This window comes from Mobula hypostoma, chromosome 18 (assembly GCF_963921235.1).
Source record: "Mobula hypostoma chromosome 18, sMobHyp1.1, whole genome shotgun sequence".
NCBI classification, from domain to species: Eukaryota; Metazoa; Chordata; class Chondrichthyes; order Myliobatiformes; family Myliobatidae; genus Mobula; species Mobula hypostoma.
This window is the reverse complement of record NC_086114.1, coordinates 11,562,244-11,581,531: the sequence shown is the minus strand read 5'-3', so window position 1 is coordinate 11,581,531 and position 19,288 is coordinate 11,562,244. Positions and strand designations below refer to the sequence as shown.

The 19,288-nt window shown below is 43.8% G+C and overlaps 1 protein-coding gene across 4 annotated transcripts in view; it reads right to left on the bottom strand.

Moving 5' to 3' along the window:
* hmg20a (high mobility group 20A) overlaps window positions 1-18,220 on the bottom strand; it is a 92,234-nt gene extending 74,014 nt beyond the window's left edge. For 3 of the 4 annotated variants that reach the window (XR_010020856.1, XM_063070445.1, XM_063070447.1), the window contains exon 1: window positions 18,100-18,220. The gene's annotated coding sequence lies outside the window, so the exon portion shown is untranslated. The remainder of the gene's footprint in view (window positions 1-18,099) is intronic. The other variant, XM_063070446.1, reaches the window with a different exon arrangement.
* Between the last annotated feature and the right edge of the window lie 1,068 nt (window positions 18,221-19,288).

The window sequence follows — 19,288 nt, the reverse complement described above, 5'->3', positions numbered from 1 at the left end:
AACACTGAGGATACGTTCCTCAGAGGTGGACTGCTATGTAAATCAGCACTATATGGAATCATTACAACATTCCATAAATTGACATGGGTGCCTGATATAAAATAAAATCAAACCTGAGATATATGATACATTATTTTATATGTACACAGTTTGTGGAGAAACAAAAATGCAAACAGGCCTAACCTGTACATCAGTGGAGGGAAGTGGGTGTTGGTTACATCTTAGAAGAGGGACCAGCTGCAGGTCCTCCTCTAACTCGGGCTTCTTCTTCAAGTGGGCGTCCAGATTTGACTGCCTTTTCTTAAGTTTCCTCTAATGAAGCAGTTCTCGATACCAGGAGATCATGTCGAGAACACCTCTCTTTGCCTCATTGCTTTGCTCCCAGTCAGGGTCATCATCAATGAACTGGTCCATGATTTGAGTGACTGTGGTGATGCCAGTACTGAGGAATTTTGTGGTGGTTTCTTGCTAATGTTTTGCCTTCTGCATCTGTGTCCTCAGATTCACCCAGGATGCGACGCTCTGCCAATTCTCAAAGCTCTTCATTATTTACGCTCTCACCATGAGAATGCGGCAACTCTGCAACATTGCCATCATTAACATCCTCATGCCGTTATCACTTGCAGATTCACTTCCATGCTAATGCTTTTCCTAGGCATCTTAGATGCACCACCCTCAGTGGAAGTTGCAGGCCGTTTTCCAGATATTATGGCTGAAAAATATGGAATAAATTGGCAAGGAGCAAGAACGATGACACACGCAGGGGGTGGCAGAACACGAACTAATACGTGATTGGCTGCGAGTGGCTCAGAGCGTATGTAAGGCATTCTCATTGGTCGATTGAATGTTTACTGTAATGGCAGCTACTCTTAAGAAGTTTTAAGTGTTGTTTAGAATGAATTTTTATCACTTAAAAAATGTTCAATAAAAAATTGAATCACCACATTGCAACAAATCAATGCAATGCAGGGTCTGAGTGTACTAGAAATCTTACACAAAGTCCAGAAGCTTTTCAATTTATACATCAAATGGATGCCAAATTTATTTTAGGGCAGTTTTATTTTGATAGAATCTGGTGGTAGAAATCCTCGCAATGAGGTCATGTACAAAGGCAAGGTGGTGACCAAGGAACAGATTCAAATACTTATGCAATGTTAGCAAATTTACTTCCCACTAATATTATATTACAGTAAGAGCAAAGCTGCAAATTCATCTGAACATAGTACCAGATACTGTGCAAACCTGGCTCAGAACCTACCGGAGGTCAAGAGAAACAATGAGCAACCATCTAGTTGTTCTAAGATCCTGCCATTGTGTTGAAATTTTATTGCTTTCTTGGATCATATTACAAGACAGACTAACTATTATAGACTCAAGAGACTGCTGGTGCTGAACACAATGACAATAGAAAAACCGTGGATGAAGCAACATCTAAGGAGGCAAAGAGATGGTTAACAGTAAAGCCAGTCAGTCTGTGTAGGCAATGTCTCTAGTCCCATTATGCTGCGCACTGGCACTCCCAAGCCTGTGTGCTCAGCTTGCTGCTGTTCAAACTCCTGAGGTATGACTGTGTCGCAAGGTCCACAGTCATAAACTGCTTAAACTGCGTCATCAAGTTTGCGGATGACACAAGAGTGGTTGGCCTTATCAAGAACGATGATGAGACGGAGTAGAGAGAGAAAGTGGAGCGGCTGGTGAATTAGTGTGAGAAGAATAACCCAAGCCTGAACTTGGAGAAGACGAAGGAAATATTTGTGGACTTCAGGAAGGTGCAGACGAACCATTCCCCTTTGTGAATACATGGCTCCTCTGTAGAGAGTTAAGTGCACCATGTTCAGTGGCGTATCTAAGGTATGGTTCGTGCCCTGGTTGCCACTTGAAGGGGGGCGCCACTGAGCAGTTTCTATTAAAGTCAGACAAGCCATCCTCAGATAGTGAAAAAAGAATTTTCTTCAGATGTATGATCTGTCTTTGATTATCAGGGGTGAGAAGCACTAGGATGGCCTTATTGCAGAGCATTGTGTAAGAAGACCATGAAACGTTTCTTCACAAAGACGAAGGAAAGTGGAGCTGAAGGACAGAAGAGACGGAAGTTAGAGGCAGAGGAAGCCAAGAAGTTGAGCAAGTTCTTCATGCCCTTCTTTGAAAAGCCCGGAACAAGTAGTTCGACACGTTCCATGGAGTCGCCTGCACCTGCTACAAGTTTGTTAGAATCAGAAGGTGGATCAAGTATAAATGCATCACAAGCCAAGGAGGAAGTCAAGTCAGATAAATCCGACTATGACAAGATTAAGAGTGAGGCTGCCACAGAGAACGTAGGCGTGAGAGGAGGGGAAGACGATGGTGGTGGTGGTGATGTTGAGTTTATTGACAAGGTTTTACCTGACGAGCTTGAACCTGATGACACTGAACCTAGTGAACTGGATGGTGTCAAAAAGCCTCGAACTGTCATACCAAAAGTGACTGAACAGCATGACATTGGACTTCTGAAGTTCGACAAGGATACTGGAAAAGCAATTCTGCCCGATGCGTTGAGAACAGAAATAATAAAGCTGGGTTCGAAGTATTTCCAGAACAGTGAGGGGCCTTTCCTACCAACAAATAACCGCTCAATGAACAAAACTTGGTTCAAGAGGAAATTGGGAAATAGTCGTGGTGAGGAAATGACTTGCTCATGGCCGGTCTATTCCCCTTCTAAAAGTTCTGCATTTTGTATCTGTTGTCTTCTTTATTCCTGGTCAGACCATCAATCCTCATTGGAGTAGGAAAGTGGATTCAACCAGTGGAAAGCACCTGAAAGGATTAGTGTTCATGAAATGCCAAGAATCATCGGGAATGCTTCACACAGTGGAAAGAAATGAAAAGAAATTTAGCTAGAAACAGAGGAGTTATTGGAGCGGTATTTCAGTAACAGATCGTGAAGGAAAAGCAGAAGTGGCGTGATATCTTGACGAAAATCCTTCACTGCATAAAATTCCTTGCAACTCAGAACCTGGCTTTGCGAGGACACAGGGAGTCACTTCAGCTGGACGATGACTCCAATGTGGTTAATTTCCTTGGCTTACTGAAACTACTGGCTACAAAAGAACACCTCACTCATTTGGAAAGTCATCCTGGATCCACATCTTATCTTTCAACGGGTGTCCAGAATGAACTCCTCCACATGATGGCATCCACTGTTCGCCAGAGTTTACTGAGAAACATTCATAAAGCCAAGTACTATGGCCTCATGTTCGACTTGACCCCTGATCAGGCACACTGTGAGCAGATGTCAATAGTAGTGAGGTATGTGGAAGTTGATTTTGAGAGGAAAACAGTCCGTGTTACAGAGTCCTTCCTTGGTTTTATCTAGATAAGCCAGAAGGATGCTGAGAGCTTGGTTGAAGACATCTTGAAACAGCTGGAGAAGGACGAAATGGAGCTATAAGATTGTCGGTCACAGTGCTATGACAACACTGCTGTGATGGCTAGACACAGAAGTGGTGTTCATCAAAGAATAAGTGAGAAAAACAACCTGGCAGTGTTTGTGAATTGCGACAATCACTCACTCAACTTGGTGGGTGTACATACAGCCAAGCAGGATACAATGATGGTCATGTTTTTTGGAACCATCAAAGTTCTCTATGCGTTTTTCTCTCGTTCAACACAGCACTAGGAAAAACTCAAAAACGCCGTGCCTGTGGTTGTTAAGTCGGAGTCCAAAACCAAGTGGAGTGCAAGGACAGAAGCTTGAAGAGATACTTCAAGTTCTCTAGGACATGATAGACAACGAAAACAAGACCAGTGAAACAAGAAGTGACACAAGGCAGCTGTACAACTGCATGCTGAGTTACAAATTTCTGATTTTGCTAAGATTTTGGAACAAAGTACTCATTTGCACTGACCATATTCAAAAGAGGCTACAGGATCCTAGCATGAACTTCCACGATACTGCCCTGGATTTGAAAGCCCTCCGAGATCATTTTTATGATGAAAGAAAAGTGTTGGTCAGTGAGTCACTGGAAGAAGGAGCCAGTCTCTGTCAAGAATGGAATATTGAAGCTGAAAGACGTCAGAGACAAAAGAAACGTGAGGCTGATGAGAACTCGAGAGACGATGGGTTAACAGCTAAGGAGGAAATGGAAAGAGTCATGAAGGGAACACTCGACCATCTTCACAGAGAAATGGACGAAAGGTTCACTCATTTGCACGACACTGATGCCAAGTTTGGGGTCCTTCTCGATGACGAGGGACTCCGTTACGGCGCCGACAGTAACGACCTAAAGAAGAAGTGCGAAAATTTGGGCGAATTGTACAGCTCTGATCTTGACTGACAGCAGCTACATGAAGAAATTTTGGATTGCAGAATGTTGCTATCAAGGTGGGTCAACATGAAAATATCAAGACCTGAAAAGCTCCTTGAATTTATTGTTCAGTATGGAAATGAGAGCATCTTTCCCAATCTTCGCATTGCTATTCAGATAATGCTAACCATCACAGTTTCCATCACCAGCTGTGAAAGATCACTCAGCAAGTTAAAACTAATACTTTCGTATTGGAGAGCCTCCATGGGTCAAGGCAGACTCTGTGATCTTGCTCTGCTGAGTGTAGAAAGAGAAGAGACTGAAAAAACTGACTTTGATCACATCATAGACCAATTTGCATCAGTGAAAGCAAGGAAGGTGCAGTTATGATTCTCATGTAGTGCCATAATTTGCTAATTAAAAGATTAACGAGCTTAACTTGTATTTTTGAGCTGATATTATGGTAAAGTTATCTAAAAGATGGGTGTCAGATGTTTGGACAAGGACGCAATTTCAGTGCTTGCCATCGGCGTTATTTTCCGTAGATACACCCCTGACCACGTTCCTGTGAGTTCACATCATGGATGACCTGGATATCACCTTCCTGAACAAGAAGGCACAGCAGCGCCTCCATTTCCTTAGAAGATTGAGGCAAATGAGGCTCCCCTCCACCCTTCTTAACTGAGTTTTAAGGAGCACCATTGAGAGCATCCTGACAAGTTGCATCTCCACCTGGTACGGCAGCAGTCAAGCATCGGACCAGAAGTCCCTACAAAGGACTGTGAGAACAGCTGATAGAATCATCGGGGACACTGCTTATGCAGGGCCCTTAGTATTATTAAGCATCCTCTTTGACTTTCTTCCACCAGGCAGGAGACTATGATGCATAAAAACCAGAATGGTCAGGACAAGAAACAGTTTCTTCCCAAGTTATTAGACTCCTGAACTCCCTGCCGCATCGTATACGAAGTGCCACTGGTTAATCTGTTCCATACCTTACAATATTTAATATTAATGCACTTTGTTATTCATCTGTAGATTTTATCCTCACCTTCACAAGTTATCAAGTGTTATATGTACTACTGTGCTTTGCACCCTGGTTCAGAAAAATGTTGTCGTGTTTCTAAACACATTATAGGGTTATTTATGTTATAAACATGTATGTATTTAAATGACAATAAACGTGACTTGATGTGATGTGATTTTTCAGGTCAACACACTGCGTCAGCATTGAGAGGGCAGAGGGAAGATAGGCAATATAAAGAGGTGACAGGGAGCTGGTGGGTGATAGAAGAAACCTGGTGAGGTGGAGAATAATGGGCAGATGGGACAAAGTAGAGACACAAGGTGGCAGGAGATAAGTGGAACCAGATGAGGAAGGGATGATGGGCAGATGGAACCAAGATGCAGATAACAGGAAAGGTAAGGCAAGGGAGAAGCCAACTAGGTGGATGAGTGTATGGGCAATGGACAAATGGACCTGGAGGAGGAGGCTAAAAGGGCTGGGGGGGGGGGGGAGGTGAAAAAACAGTCCCGTACACCCATTCGTGTGTGGGTTACCTGAAAATGGAAAATTCAAATGTCCATACTATTGGGACATAACCGACCCAAGTGGAATGAGGTGATGTTATTCCAGGCAACACACACAAAATGCTGGAGGAACTCAGATCAGGCAGCATCTATGGAAATAAATAAACAACTAATGTTTCAGCCCGAGACCCTTCTTCAGGACTGGAAAGGAAGGGGGAAGATGCCAGAATAAAAAGGTGTTGCGGGGGGGGGGGGTGGTGAAGAAGGATAGCTTGAAGATCATAGGTGAAGCTAAGTGAGTAGGAAAGATAAGGGTCTGGAGAGGAGAGTGGACCACAGGAGAAAAGGAAGGAGAAGGGGACACAGGGAAGTGAGAGGAGGTAAGAGGCCAAAGTGGGGATTAGAAGAAAAGGGGGGAAGGGGAGGGGAAAAGAGATTTTTTTTAAACAAAAGAAGAAATCGATATTCATGCCATCAGTTTGGAGGCTACCTAGACGAAATACAAGGTGTTGCTCCTCCACCCTGAAAGTGGCCTCATCTTGGCACAAGAGGAGGCCATGGACCAACATGCTAAAATGGGAATGGGAATTACAATTGAAGTGATTGGACACCAGGAAGTCATGCTTGTGGTAGATAGCGTGGAGGTGCTCGACGAAGTGATTTCCTAATTTAAGACGGGTCTCACCAATGCAGAGAAGGCTGTATCAGGAGCACTGGAGACAATAGATGCCCCCAACAGATTCGCAGATGAAGTGTTACCTCACCTGGAAGGACTGTGTGAGGCCTGAATGGAGGTGAGGAAGGAGGTGAAGCATTTAGGCCACTTGCAGGGATAAGTGCTCTGACAGAGATTAGTGGGGAAGGACGAATGGACAAGGGAATTGCGGAGGGAAAGATCCCTGCGGAAAGTGGGGGAGGGGAATGTAAAGAAGGTAAAGATACATTATTCTACGTTGCATATTGCTTCACTCATGGCAGTGGAGAAAAAAAATAGACAGGTTGGTGTGGGAATGGTATGCAGCAGATGACATATCCAGTTCATGTTACAACACACGCCAGATCTATCATTCAAACAGATAGGCTTTTGTTTTAATCTGGTATTTATACATCTAGAGTTCTCATGCAACTGGCAAAATCTCCAAATTAAGCAATTTCTAAGAACATGAAGAAACAAAAATAAGTTCAAACAGTGAATATTTCAAGATTTAAGCAAATTAAAATGTGGAAAGACATTTATACACAAGGGTCGTACAGCAGTAGGTGACTGCCAAACCTTCGAGGGGGATGTTGCTGCTTTACGTAATGGTGAGTGCAGAAATTCATTATCTGATTTATTTTTGAAGCATTTTACAATAATAATGTTTAGCCTTAAAATATAGAGATGCATTACAAAATATTGTAAGGAAATGACAGAATTTTGACAATTTATTTAAAGATTTGTGCATAGAATACTACCATATGATTTTTTTTTGGAGCAGTTCCTATGCAATTAGCACCTCACCCCCATTCCCATGGATGCCAGACAGCTGAGAGTACACTGTACATCTATGAAAACAGCCTCTTAAAAGAGTGCAAGAATGTCATTTGGCACTGAATGTTCACTGTATATAGACCAAGAGGGGGGTACTGGCAGTGGCTCTTTCATCGAGTCCAAGCCACTTGAGCACTACTGCCATGAAAAGGGTCTGGTGGGAAAGTCTGCTGCCTTTGCAATCATTTTGAACATGTTTGTCAGTTCAAAGCAGCAAGATGTTTTAACTGGAGGGAACACAGCACATCATCATCTCTGTATTCAGGGCCAAGCAAAGCATAGCTAAAATAAGTAGAGGCAGTCAAGCAGGGTCCAAATACGAAAAATAAAACTATTAACAGTGAAAAAATATCCATGCTTCTTTTGATTTTAGGGTCTTGCCAGAATACATTCTAAACTTTAATACACTGCTTGATGATGGCACCTTCTGGTGATTTGTTCAAATTAAATCTATTTTTCAATTTATTTTATTGTACAACCTTGAGATTAACTTTCTTGCAGCACCCACAGGAAAATAAAGAAATACAACAGAATCCATTTCTGAGAAATCAACAGCTACTGTATCCATGATAACTCAATGTTGATGTTATGCTGGCCTCTCTGAATTGTTTCTTACTTGTTGCCCGTTACGCTGCTGGAGTTCAGGGCAGCAATGAATGTCCTCCATCTGTCTGTATAGAAGGATTCTCATTGCTGTTTTTGTAACAATTGTTTTTGGCCAGTCAAGGTTGTTAGCCTTCAGCTGAACACCAAAACCTGGAGGGCTGCTGGACCACTCTTATTCTGGCCTCTACCTTTTGATCTGTTTGACATGGGTGACCCTACCAAGAGCCAAAGCACAAGGCACTGAATCCAACCAACATCGCTCTCCAGGTCACTGAGGCACATGACCCTCCAAACCCTATGACAAGGTTGTGATCCTCTTGGGGGCTCCCTGATTATTAGTCTGAATTTAACTTTAGAAGTACTTTTTTTTTATATGCACAGTTGAGGTAAATGTGTAAAGCGAGGTCAACATAACATCAATATGGATAACAGATTGAATACACACTGAGAAAGAGCGCAGTTTACAGACCTTATAGATCATTGGGCATTTTACAGATCAAAAAGAAAGCACTATATCAAAATAAAATTCAAGACAAATAATCAAGGCACTGAGTTAATATTGACATAGCTGTTAACTCCTCCTTCATAGGAAAGGATACCAATCACCAGCATATAAAGTAGCACATTAAAGTTCAAAGATATTCTGGCAAGACTCTGAAAACATTAGTACAAATGGAACATGTTGTCCTTTGCAATGGGGAAAAGACCAAGCAAGCAATTACAGTGGCAGATTAGGTGAACAGAAGAATACCGCTAAGGAGAAATTGACTGTGAGAGGCAAGGATGGATTGGAAAAATGTGCTTTGCATAAAGGAGTTTTGAAAAACAAGATGATATTTACGAATTCATCAATCTTCTCTTTAGGCATTACCCAAGCACATGATGCAACACTCACAACACGCCGGAGGAACTCAGCAGGTTAGGCAACATCCGTGGAAAAGATCGGTGGATGTTTCGGGCCAGAACCCTTTGTCAGGACTGTAGAGGGAAGGGGCAGAGGCCCTATAAAGAAGGTGGGGGGAGGGTGGGAAGGAGAAGGCTGGTAGGTGTCAGGTGAAAAACCAGTAAGGGGAAAGACAAAGGGGTGGGAGAGGGGAGGCAGAGAGGTGACAGGCAGGAAAGGTGAAGAAAGAATAGGGGAAAACACAATGGGTAGTAGAAGGAGGCGGAACCATGAGGGAGGTGATAGGCAGCTGGGGGAGGGGGCAGAGTGACATAGGGATAGGGGAAGGGAGGGAGAGGGAATTACCGGAAGTTGGAGAATTCTATGTTCATACCAAGGGGGCTGGAGACTAGAGTTGAAGTGGGTGGCTACTGGGAGATCCTGTCTGTTTTGGCGGACGGAGCGGAGGTGCTCAACGAAGTGGTCCCCCTATCCCTATGTCACTCTGCCCCCTCCCCCAGCTGCCTATCACCTCCCTCATGGTTCTGCCTCCTTCTACTACCCATTGTGTTTTCCCCCATTCTTTCTTCACCTTTCCTGCCTGTCACCTCTCTGCCTCCCGTCCCCCACCCCTTTATTTTTCCCCTTACTGGTTTTTCACCTGGAACCTACCAGCCTTCTCCTTCCCACCCTCCCCCCACCTTCTTTATAGGGCCTCTGCCCCTTCCCTCTACAGTTCTGATGAAGGGTTCTGGCCCGAAATGTCGACCGATCTTTTCCACGGATGCTGCCCGACCTGCTGAGTTCCTCCAGCGTGTTGTGAGTGTTGCTTTGACCCCAGCATCTGCAGATTATTTTGTGTTTCCCCAGCAGATGATGACTAGCTACTACTCCATAATTAGTTGTTCTACAATAGAAGGAAAAAGTGCAGTGTCTGTAAATATGTGCACCATCATTTATGTGATTACTAATGCAGATGTGTGGTCTGTAAAATAAAGCTAGATACACCTTGTCTAAGCTCCCTATGTTTCAAGTGTATTCATCTGTGAAACGAATTAGTCAAAATATCAGCCAATATAATCAAGGTTTGCTCTAAGGGAGCGGCCTTGTCGAGAGAAATGCCTTGTGAGAAAAGTTGGAGTCTTTGTCTCGAGAGTCTTCGGCGAGGAGGCTGAGGGAGGAGACTACACCACAGTTGGAGAGGGTGAGAAGTGCTGAAGAAATGACAGGTCAACTGATTCAGTGTGATGCTTGCATGATGTGGGAGGTCAGGGACGTTGATGGTGCCTCTGGCTGCTACAGATGTGGAAACTGTGTCCAGGTTCAGCTCCTGAAGGACCATGTTGAGGCACTGGACAGGCAACTGGATGTCCTCAGGTTCATCCGGGAAACAGAGATTTTTCTGGACAGGACCTCCAGCGAGATCGTTACACTGAAGATACCGGAAGAGAGAAGGGGAGACAACGATGAGGAAGGGATGGATGCTTGGAGTACAGGAGACCCTGGGGGATGTGCCTCTTGAAAACAGGTTCACCCTCTTGGAAGCTGTCGGGACAGAAGACAGTGCCAGTCTGAGAGGCTGATGGGTCTGTGAGTCAAAAATTGGCGCTGAAACAAAGTCAAGGAGACAGACGTTAGGCAGAGCCGTGAAAGTAGGGGACTCCATAGTGAGAGGTACAGATAGGGGTTTCTGCGGCAACAGGCAGGATTTAAGGATGGTGTGTTGCCTCCCTGGTGCCAGGATCCAGGACATCACGGATCGATTGCAGGGCATCCTCAAGGGAGAAGCTGAACAGCTGGAGGTGGTGGTGCATGTCGGCACAAATGACGTCGGGAAGAAGATGAGAGACATTTTGCAGCGTGACTTCAGAGAACTCATAAGAAGGCTGAAAAGCAGGACCTCCAGGGTGGTTATCTTGGGTTTGCTTCAAGTTCCTTGTGCTGGAGAGGACAGGAACAGGGAGATAGAGGGTCTGAATGTGTGGCTGAGGAGCAGGGATTTAGATTCTTGGACCACTGGGATTTGTTTTGGGGTAAGGATGAATTGTACAGAAGGGACGGGTTGCACCTTAACAGACAGGAGACCAGCGTTCTGGCAGGCAGGTTTGCCACTGCTACACGGGTGTGTTTAAACTACGTAGTGGGGGGGAGGGGATAGAACATAGAATAGTACAGCACAGTACAGGCCCTTTGGCCCACAATGTTGTGCCGACCCTCAAACCCTGCCTCCCATATAAGCCCCCACCTTAAATTCCTCCATATACCTGTCTAGTAGTCTCTTAAACTTCACCAGTGTATCTGCCTCCACCACTGACTCAGGCAGTGCATTCCACGCACCAACCACTCTGAGTAAAAAACCTTCCTCTAATATCCCCCTTGAACTTCCCACCCCTTACCTTAAAGCCATGTCCTCTTGTATTGAGCAGTGGTGCCCTGGGGAAGAGGCGCTGGCTATCTACTCTATCTATTCCTCTTATTATCTTGTACACCTCTATCATGTCTCCTCTCATCCTCCTTCTCTCCAAAGAGTAAAGCCCTAGCTCCCTTAATCTCTGATCATAATGCATACTTTCTAAACCAGGCAGCATCCTGGTAAATCTCCTCTGTACCCTTTCCAATGCTTCCACATCCTTCCTATAGTGAGGTGACCAGAACTGGACACAGTACTCCAAGTGTGGCCTAACCAGAGTTTTACAGAGCTGCATCATTACATCGCGACTCTTAAACTCTATCCCTTGACTTATGAAAGCTAACACCCCATAAGCTTTCTTAACTACCCTATCCACCTGTGAGGCAACTTTCAGGGATCTGTGGACATGTACCCCGAGATCCCTCTGCTCCTCCATACTACCAAGTATCCTGCCATTTAATTTGTACTCTGCCTTGGAGTTTGTCCTTCCAAAGTGTACCACCTCACACTTCTCCGGGTTGAACTCCATCTGCCACTTCTCAGCCCACTTCTGCATCCTATCGATGTCTCTCTGCAATCTTTGACAATCCTCTACACTATCTACAACACCACCAACCTTTGTGTCGTCTGCAAACTTGCCAACCCACCCTTCTACCCCCACATCCAGGTCATTAATAAAAATCACAAAAAGTAGAGGTCCCAGAACAGATCCTTGTGGGACACCACTAGTCACAATCCTCCAATCTGAATGTACTCCTTCCACCACCACCCTCTGCCTTCTGCAGGCAAGCCAATTCTGAATCCACCTGGCCAAACTTCCCTGGATCCCATGCCTTCTAACTTTCTGAATAAGCCTACCGTGTGGAACCTTGTCAAATGCCTTACTAAAATCCATATAGATCACATCCACTGCACTACCCTCATCTATATGCCCGGTCACCTCCTCAAAGAACTCTATCAGGCTTGTCAGATACGATCTGCCCTTCACAAAGCCATGCTGACTGTCCCTGATCAGATCATGATTCTCTAAATGTCTATAGATCCTATCTCTAAAAATCTTTTCCAATAGCTTTCCCACCGCAGACGTAAGGTTCACTGGTCTATAATTACCCAGACTATCCCTACTACCTTTTTTGAACAAGGGGACAACATTCGCCTCCCTCCAGTCCTCTGGTAGCATTCCCGTGGACAACGAGGACATAAAGATCCTAGCCAGAGGCTCAGCAATCTCTTCTCTCGCCTCATGGAGCAGCCTGGGGAATATTCCGTCAGGTCCCGGGGACTTATCTGTCTTAATGTATTTTAACAACTCCAACACCTCCTCTCCCTTAATATCAACATGCTCCAAAACATCAACCTCACTCATATTGTCCTCACCATCATCAAGTTCCCTCTCATTGGTGAATACCAAAGAGAAGTATTCACTGAGGACCTCGCTCACTTCCACAGCCTCCAGGCACATCTTCCCACCTTTATCTCCAATCGGTCCTACCTTCATTCCTGTCATCCTTTTTTTCTTCACATAATTGAAGAATGCCTTGGGGTTTTCCTTTACCCTACTCGCCAAGGCCTTCTCATGCTCCCTTCTTGCTCTTCTCAGCCCCTTCTTAAGGTCCTTTCTTGCTTCCCTATATTCCTCAATAGACCCATCTGATCCTTGCTTCCTAAACCACACATATGCTGCCTTCTTCCACCTGACTAGATTTTCCACCTCACTTGTCACCCATGGTTCCTTCACCCTACCATTCTTTATCTTCCTCACCAGGACAAATTTATCCCTTACATCCCGCAAGAGATCTCTAAACATCGACCACATGTCCATAGTACATTTTCCTGCAAAAACATTATCCCAATTCACACCTGCAAGTTCTAGCTTTATAGCCTCATAATTTGCCTTTCCCCAATTAAAAACTTTCCTGTCCTCTCTGATTCTATCCTTTTCCATGATAATGCTAGCGGCCAGGGAGCGGTGGTCACTGTCCCCCAGATGCTCACCCACTGAGAGATCTGTGACCTGACCCGGTTCATTACCTAGTACTGGATCTAGTATGGCATTCCCCCTGGTCGGCTTGTCCACATACTGTGACAGGAATCCATCCTGGACACACTTAACAAACTCTGCCCCATCTAAACCCTTGGAACTAATCAGGTGCCAACCAATATTCGGGAAGTTAAAGTCACCCATGATAACAACCCTGTTATTTTTGCACCCTTCCAAAATCTGCCTCCCAATCTGCTCCTCTGTATCTCTGCTGCTACCAGGGGGCCTATAGAATACCCGCAGTAGAGTAACTGCTCCCTTCCTGTTCCTGACTTCCACCCATATTGACTCAAAAGAGGATCCTGCTACATTACCCACCCTTTCTGTAGCTGTAATAGTATCCCTGACCAGTAATGCCACCCTTCCTCCCCTTTTTCCGCCCTCTCTATCACTTTTAAAGCACTGAAATCCAGGAATATTGAGAATCCATTCCTGCCCTGGTGCCAGCCAAGTCTCTGTAATGGCCACTACATCATAATTCCATGTATGTATCCAATGTATGTATGGATGAACTGGAAATATAAGAATGGAGTTAAAGGGAATGAGAGAATAAGAATTAGAGGGGCAGAAAGATCAGGAAGGGATCGGAGAGTATGGCCAAGTGCAATAGGAATCGATGTGAAAGGTGAGGGGAGTAAAAGTATTACTTTAAAAGGATTAAAAGTATTATATATGAATGCACGGAGTACAAGAAATAAAGTGGATGAGCTTGAGGCTCAGTTGGAAATTGGCAAGTATGATGTTGTGGGAATAACAGAGACATGGCGGCAAGAGGACCAGGGCTGGGAAATGAATATTCAGGGTATACATCCTATTGAAAGGACAGACAGGTTGGCAGTGAGGGTGGGGTGGCTCTGTTGGTGAGGAATGAAATTCAATCACTTGCGAGGGGGGACATAGAATCAGGAGATGTAGAGTCAGTATGGATAGAACTGAGAAACTGTAAGGGCAAAAAGACCCTGATGGAAGTTATCTACAGGCCCCCAAACAGTAGCCTGGATATAGGGTGCAAGTTAAATCAAGAGTTAAAATTGGCACGTCGCAAAGGTAATTCTACAGTTGTTATGGGGGATTTCAACATGCAAGTAGACTGGGAAAATCAGGTTGGTGCTGGACCCCAAGAAAGGGAGTTTGTGGAATACCTCAGAGATGGATTCTTAGAGCAGCTTGTATTAGAACCTACCAGGGAGAAGGCAATTCTGAATTTAGTGTTGTGCAATGAGCCAGATTTGATAAGGAAACTCGAGGTAAAGGAGCCATTAGGAGGTAGTGACCATAATATCGTAAGTTTTAATCTACAATTTGAGAGGGAGAAGGGAAGATCAGAAGTGTCAGTATTACAGTTGAACAAAGGGGACTATGGACCCATGAGGGAGGAGCTGGCCAAAGTTGACTGGAGAGATACCCTAGCAGGGATGACAGTGGAACAACAATGGCAAGTATTTCTAGGAATAATATAGAAGGTGCAGGGATCAGTTCATTCCAAAGAGGAAAAAAGGTTCTAAGGGGAGTAAGGGGGCGACCGTGGATGACAAAGGAAGTCAAGGACAGTATAAAAATAAGAGAGAAGTATAAAATAGCAAGGATGAGTGGGAAGCCAGAGGACTGGGAGACTTTTAAGGAGCAACAGAAGATAACTAAAAAGGCAATACGGGGGGAAAAGATGAGGTACGAAGGTAAACTAGCTAAGAATATAAAGGAGGATAGTAAAAGCTTCTTTAGGTATGTGAAGAGGAAAAAATTAGTTAAGACTAAAGTTAGGCCCTTGAAGACAGAAATGGGTGAAATTATTATGGGGAACAAGGACATGGCAGACAAGCTGAACAGGTACTTTGGATCTGTCTTCACTAGGGAAGACACAAACAATCTCCCAGGTGTAATAGTGGCCAGAGGACCTTGGGTAACAGGGGAACTGAAGGAAATTTGCATCAGGCACAAAATGGTGTTGGGTAAACTGATGGGACTGAAGGTTGATAACTCTCCAGGGCCTGATGGTCTGCATCCCAGGGTACTTAAGGAGGTGGCTCTAGAAATCGTGGACGCATTGGTAATCATTTCCCAATGTTCTATAGATTCAGGATCAGTTCCTGCGGATTGGAGGGTAGCTAATGTTATCCCACTTTTTAAAAAAGGAGGGAGAGAGAAAACAGGCAATTATAGACCAGTTAGTCTGACATCAGTGGTGGGGAAGATGCTGGAATCAATTATAAAAGATGTAATAGCGGCATATTTGGATAGCAGTGGCAGGATAGGTCCGAGTCAGCATGGATTTAGGAAGGGGAAATCATGCTTGACTAATCTTCCGGAATTTTTTAAGAATGTAACTATGAAAATGGACATGGGAAAACCAGTGGATGTCCTGTACCTAGGCTTTCAGAAGGCCTTTGATAAGGTCCCACATAGGAGGCTAGTGGGCAAATTAGAGCAAATGGTATTGGGGGTAGGGTACTGACATGGATCGAAAATTGGTTGGCAGACAGGAAACAAAGAGTAGGGATTAACGGGTCCTTTTCAGAATGGCAGGCAGTGACTAGTGGGGTACCGCAAGGCTTGGTGCTGGGACCGCAGCTATTTACAATATACATTAATGATTTAGATGAAGGGATTAAAAGTAACATTAGCAAATTTGCAGATGACACAAAGCTGGGTGGCAGTGTGAAATGTAAGGAGGATGTTATGAGAATGCAGGGTGATTTGGACAGGTTGGGTGAGTGGGCAGATGCATGGCAGATGCAGATAAATGTGAGGTTATCCACTTTGGTGGCAAGAACAGGAAGACAGATTACTATCTGAATGGTGTCAAGTTAGGAAAAGAGGAAGTACAATGAGATCTAGGTGTCCTTGTTCATCAGTCACTGAAAGTAAGCATGCAGGTACAGCAGGCAGTAAAGAAAGCTAATGGCATGTTAGCCTTCATAACAAGGGGAGTTGAGTATAGGAGCAAAGAGGTCCTTCTGCAGTTGTACAGGGCCCTGGTGCGACCACACCTGAAGTATTGTGTCCAGTTTTGGTCTCCAAATTTGAGGAAGGACATTCTTGATATTGAGAGAGTGCAGTGTAGGTTCACGAGGTTAGTTCCCAGGATGGCGGGACTGTCATATGTTGAAAGATTGGAGCGACTGGGGTTGTATACACTGGAATTTAGAAGGATGAGAGGGGATCTGATTGAAACATATAAGATTATTAAGGGATTGGACACGCTAGTGGCAGGAAACATGCTCCAAACGTTGGGGGAGTCCAGAACCAGAGGCCACAGTTTAAGAATAAGGGGTAGACAATTTAGAACGGAGTTGAGGAAAAACTTTTTCACACGGAGGGTTGTGGTTCTGTGGAATGCTCTGCCTCAGAAGGCAGTGGAGGCCAGTTCTCTGAATTCTTTCAAAAAAGAGTTAGATAGAGCTCTTAAAGATAGTGGAGTGAAGGGATATGGGGAGAAGGCAGGAAAAGGGTACTGATTGTGGATGATCAGCCATGATCACAGTGAATGGTGGTGCTAGCTCAAAGGGCTGAATGGCCTGCTCCTGCACCTATTGTCTCCACAATGGATGTGAAGTTATAAATGAACTAACTATACAAACCTAACAATGCCCTTGAGTTTTCATGCATCAATTTGAGGAAACATCTTGCATATACTGAAAGTAAAATTTCACATTTTACTTCAAACATTCACTGCTATTCAATAACCAAAGACTCACAATTATTTAAAAAAATTCCAGATTGTTTTGTATTGGTTCTTCTTTTCCACTAAAAAACACAAAATGCTTAAAGGACTATGTCAGCATAATCATCGCGATCTCACAGTTAATTACAGGATTTTTTTTTATTTTTACATCTTAGATGCAGTTAACCACATCTGAAGAGCATACTAGTCAATACTGCTTTGGCCACTGCCACCATATTGTCCAGTCAGTTGCATACATTATGTGCAAATCCAGGTAAATTCCCACTTAAGTGAGCCAACTTCTAACATGGCACACGAGCAGATCACAGAGGGCAGAGGGTGCTAGTAACAAGACATCAGTAACATCAAAATGAGAGCCAAATTCTGTTAAAACTGCACTTTCATTAATCTGAAGTGCACAGGCAAGCCAGAAAGCAAGAGCAAGATTGTTTTGCCAAATGGACCGAAACCCACACTGGAAAGATTTGCCACTACTGCATTGAGTTATTCTCACTGTCCAATGCAAGCAAGCATTACTAAGGTTGGTGTTGCTACATCAGCTCTCATCTGATCTGATCAAGTTGCCAAGTGGTCTATAATCACCAGGTGTGTACTCAACAACTTCTATAGAAAAGGTCAATGTCCTCCTCCATCAAAAAGGCTGCAAGACGTCAGTGATCAAGAATACCAGATCTCCGACAAAGTAACACAGCATCCTGATTTAGAAATATATTTTGCTATTCTTTAATTAATTCTGGTCTAAACCTGAAACTCCTAGCCCCACAATGCCATGAAAGCACCTTCAACATATTGACCACAGCTGTTCGGGAAAAAAAACTCAAAACCACCTCCATCTTGAAGGATGGGCAATAAATGCTGGCCTTGTAGTGACTGCCAGAACCATAAGTATAAAAAGACAAGGTTTCAGAACAGTGCGTAATAAAACGCAGAAATATAAAATCAGAGTCAAAAGGAAAATAAATTAACTTTGAAGCTAAAATCATATATTTGGAAGAAATTGAATTTGACAATTAATGGGATTCCCTTCCCAACCCCTCTCTGATGACAGAATGTCAGGTTTATTTTTATAAACAAAGTTTAGAAACGGCTAAGGACATTACTGCGGAAGCACCCACTCCCCTGCTCACACTGACCTGCGAGAGGGCCGGCCGCCCGCCCTCCAACTATTGGCTGCACTCTTCTCCTTAGAGGGGGGGTTCCACAAATGAACAAAATGGCGTGAAACCCTTCAGTGCCGTTTCACCAGGACTGCAACTGCAAAGTCACTTCGTACGAGAGGCCAGAAGTCGGAACTACTTTCAACTGTCAACCGCAAGCCGGCTGAAATTTCAAAACTAAATTTCATTCAGCGTTAAATTAGATTTTACTGAAATTTTGATCATTTTAAAATTTCATGTGTGTGATACTTCTAAATATTAAACTTGCACTTGAAATAGCTGATGGATTCTTTGATGTTAGCGGTAGAACATCAATAATGTCTTTTAACCAACTCACCGCGATTACCGCGAAGGCTATCGGGTGATGTAGTTAAATAGTCATCTTTGGCCCAGTTTAAGAACGGTGAGAAAGTTTTTCAAAGACTACATTCCCAAGATGCACGGTATACTGCAGTGAGAATGGCGGAAAGGAGATCGTGTTTGTGTTTTGAATTACTGTACTTCATAAACTTTGTGTACTTGTGTAGTGATGGCCCAAAAATGATTTTTTTTTTCATATTGTGTTAAGTAATATAAAGAGCGAGGCAACATTTCCAAATGATGTAAAACTTAAAGGTAATAGATTAAACAGATGTCGATGGATAGGTGGATGCAGATTAATGCAGAAAAATGAGACGTGTTGTATTTGGTAGGAAGAATATAAATTAAAACACCACACACAAGATATTGGAGGAACAGCAGGTCAGACAGGATCAATGGAAACTAATAATATAAATTAAAACACGTAAGTCTATAATTGGTGCAAGTACAGAGAGATCTAGGTAGTATATCCAACAGAACAGGAACAAGCTCTTTGATCTTTGATATCTGTGACAACCACGATGTCATTTTAAACTAATCCCATTTGCCCTCCAGATGGTCTACATCCATTCTTTCCAGCTTCATGAGACCTTTTTCTTTTTCACAACAGAGTTACCAAAACTGAACACAGTATTCCAAATGCAAAGTCACCAGTGACACGTATAACTGCAACATAGTATCCCAACTTCTGTACTTAATGTTCTGACTCACCACCCCGTCTACTCGTGACACTTCTTGCTGGAAACCATGCCCTATGTTCCTTAGTTCTACAATGCTCCCATGGCTCTACTGTTTACTGTGAAAG